We start from the raw sequence: 3904 nt of genomic DNA on the forward strand, positions 1-3904 counted from the left end.
CCATGACGAGCACAGAAGTCCAACAACAGAACACCGTTCGGGTTCAGATCAGGGGGGCCGTTCCTCCCAACCACACCCCTCCAGGTCTCACTGTCATTGCCCACGTGAGCGTTGAAGTCCCCCAGCAGAACAAGGGAGTCCCCAGGAGGGGATATAAAAATTTATTTTTTAAATTATTTTTCAGAGAATTTTCTGTCTCATTAGTACTTTACCCATGACTGATTTTTGATTTTTTTTAAAAGTCATAAATGAACTTAACCAGCTTGAGATAAAGAAGACGGTTAATGCAGGCTGCACAGAAGTAAATAAAGAAAATGTAATTACCCTGAAGATGACACTCAGCCAACAATCAGAGGAAAGCTGGACTCCAGGATCCAGTCTGTGCAGTGAAACCAAAACAGTGTAACTCATGGTGCTTCTCCTGGCTCCCTCTCTGCTCCACCGTCCTCCTCTTCTGCTCTAATCGTAGTCATGTGAGCAGGAGAGGAGGTGGGTGCTGTCGTCCTCTCCTCCCTGGTCCCCCCGTTTCCCTCCTCCCGTGAGATGCACACAGCCCACCCGCTCTTCATGCACTCTGAGCAGGTCAAATACGTCTATCTCCACTAATTAAATCCCCCATTGTGGGGATTATATACTGCAACCAGAGCAGAAGGTGAGACTTTCAAATCCAGATAACCTTTAATTTCAGTCACTCTGCAAAAAGACTGGATACAATGTTGCTAAGAATTAGGAAAAAACAAAACAAAACAAAATAAAAGAGCTCTTGAGCAACACGGTCAGAAAAGGAGGATGTTCTAATTGTTGCAAATTTGTATTTCTTTTATCCACGACTGCATTGAACTGCAACAGAACAGAGGAACAAAACTTAAACTGGCCTTGAGCTGCATTGGAGAAAACCCAACAACAAGTCCCTGAGACGGCCTGCTGACCAGTCCTGGGTGTCCAGGGTGTCCTGGATGTCCTGGGTGTCCCCCACCTCTCGCCCAATGAGATGGAAACTACTCTGTTATTCACCTTTAGGTGCACAGTTTCAACACGGACTGAGAAGTGCTTCAGGAATTCCTCCGGTCTCATGACGAGTCACAAAACAGAACATGAGAAATTTAACCTCAGGCTAAACCTCCATCAGACAATACACTAATGCAATGATTTCTTTTTTTAGAATTAAAGAGCTGGCTTTAAAAGATAACTATCTTATGAAACCATATAAAAGGATTTTCTGATACCTTATCATTAGAGAATCAGATATGAGACATAAAAGTCAACTCTTTCCATGACTTTACAGCTAAATGGTCAAAACTCTGTTAAATCTGACCCCTTATATTACATTTATTGATCAGGAAATGATCATAGTTACGGTTTAATACTAAAATAACAAGTGCAGAAAAATAACTAATCTGTCTTAAAGATGTTACGAAAACAATTCACTTTAATACTACAGTCATCTTAGTAAAGTCAGTTTTAATGTGTTATTTCTTCTTTCCCATGACCTCTCCTGTCCGTGCATTATCAGAGAAGTTTGGATTAGTTTACAGAGGACTTCTTACGGTTTCCTCCACACCCCTCACCCCAGGAGAGCCTCCTCGCTCCACTCGTGATGGTGAGGAGGTTCCCAGAAGTGCACGGTTTCGCCTTTTCCAGGAGTCGGTCTGCGATCCTGCGACGTGTTCACAAAAAGCCACATGCCTGGGAAGAGGTTCAGCCAGAGTTGACTTCTTGTTCTGGTTTTAATGCGTAAACCAGAAAAGATTGTCCCGAATTTTAGAGGGAAACAAAGGCAAGCGCATAAAAGAACACCTAAAGAAAAAACAAGTCATGTTTATCTTAAAGGGGTAGTTCAGATCTTATGAAGCTCTTTAAATGACCTCAGTTTGGACAAAAAGAGTTTAATTCAGACTGGACAATCGAGCTAACGGCTAGTCTGAGCAGGACCAAGACCAAAGTGGATTATCTGAAGACAACTTCAGTTTCATTACATTTCAGAGCAGTTCATAAGAACGCTGATTTAGAAATCTTTACACAGCTGTCAGTTTCACATTAAATGGTTATTTAATCAGAAATATTGTGATATTCTTCAAGGAAGTTCATCAAGCTGCACAGAAACTGCTACAGCTAGTTGCTGCTGCTGTTACCACCTGTAATTAATCATCAAATTCTATAGAGACAACCATGTAATGTGTAACAGCTCTATAAAACAGTGTCCATATGAATCAATATATATATATATATATAATTTATTTTTTTTTTAAGTTGTTTTAATAAAGCAACATTCTCCTTCGTTCTTGGCCTCACTCGGACTAGTGTTAGCTCGTTAACCTGGATTGATGAGCCTTCAGAATTAACTTCCATTTCTTCAAGATGAGGTCTTCAAGGACTGATCTACATCAGGTAAAACATTAACAGTTCACAACCCTTCCACAGAACCACACTTGAAAAGATTCGAACTATCACTTTAAATACTTATTTAGCAAAGTTTTAATGTCAACAATAAAGCCACTGGACTTAAACGGGTGTTTCTGAGAAAAAAAAAAGATAAAATTTGTGTATTTGTTCGTAACTTCTCACAGATATCTCCACCTCTCCTTGCATGATTGCCTTGAAAGTTCATTAATGCTGCTGATATTAAATACATTTTAGTGAATCTTATTTTTTCTTCAAAGCTATAGCTGTAAAAATACAAGAACACTTATTTATGGTAACTTGGTATATAATGAGAAATAAAGAAGATGTTGATACACAGACAGCATTAGAGCTTATAATCAGGTCAAACTATTGCTGTGTTTAGATTTTAAGGTCTAAATAAAACTAACAGACTTAATATTAATAATGGTTGAGAAATTGTCAGATATAGAAGCCCTACATCGGACTTTGTACATGGGGGAAATGAAAGAGAAAATTCCTCACCCTAATCTTTCTCCATTGAAAAAACAAACGTAACTGATTTTATTTAATAAAAATGTACAGTATTTTATTAGTCTGCATAAAAGCAAAATGTGAAAACCATTTGGTCCTTAAGATGGGGAGTTTTAAATCACCAAGCAGCTGAAGTAAAGATGTATTATCTGATTTTTGGTAGAATCTGTCAATAATATTCAAGACGTTCCCATAAAACCCAGTGAAGGAGGGTCTGATGAATTACACTCTGAGAGCACAAAATGTCTTCAGGTTGGCATTTAGAACCATGGTTATGTATAAATACCCAGAATGAAACCGGTTTAATACTTATTTAAATAAAATAAAGAAAAAAAAATACTTCCAATAGGCTCTCTGCACTGCCTTTGGTGTTTAGGGTTTAATATTTTAACCTTTGTTATTCGCACTGACATCAACTGTAATCCCACGATTACCTGAGAAGTATTCAATTGTACTTTTTGGAAGTTTTCTTATTCTTTGTGCAGAAACATTCAAGTTGAACAAGCGTGGACAGGAACCATCAGTGCACGGCTTCTTTTTTTTTTATGTCTCTCCAGGATCCTTGACTCTGAAGCCACTCGTCTCGTCCTTCAGTTCGTCGTCTCGCTGACCTGGAAACCTCCGTCCCAGCCTGACATGAAGACCTCTCTGGAGGACACCTGCATCTGGAATCGCTCCGTATATTTCTTCAACCCCAGTTAGAACCGCGACTGTCTGTTTGGGACGGTAATAAGGAGGCGATACTGATCCAGAGTACCATAAACAACCTTTTGTCCAGTAAGAATGACTTCCTGCTGACAGACTTCATTGTCACTTTTTTGATACCGTTCAAAAAGGTTGTGGAAATGAAACCCTACAACCAAAAGAGCGGCACTTTTATCCCTCCACTAATGAGCCAGCTTTGTTTAAATTTCAGCACGAGGCCAAAAAAAACAAAATCCACGCACTCTAAAGTCAGAGTGAGTAAATTCATTCACCACGGAGCTGCGTC

The 3904-nt window shown here is 39.3% G+C and overlaps 1 protein-coding gene across 1 annotated transcript in view; it reads right to left on the reverse strand.

The window, feature by feature from the left end:
* Positions 1–710, reverse strand: part of LOC108240906 (zinc/cadmium resistance protein) — an 8319-nt gene extending 7609 nt beyond the window's left edge. Inside the window, exon 1 of the mRNA XM_017424704.3 lies at positions 325–710. The gene's annotated coding sequence lies outside the window, so the exon portion shown is untranslated. The remainder of the gene's footprint in view (positions 1–324) is intronic.
* Between the last annotated feature and the right edge of the window lie 3194 nt (positions 711–3904).

The sequence above is a fragment of the Kryptolebias marmoratus genome, linkage group LG2, assembly GCF_001649575.2.
Source record: "Kryptolebias marmoratus isolate JLee-2015 linkage group LG2, ASM164957v2, whole genome shotgun sequence".
NCBI classification, from domain to species: Eukaryota; Metazoa; Chordata; class Actinopteri; order Cyprinodontiformes; family Rivulidae; genus Kryptolebias; species Kryptolebias marmoratus.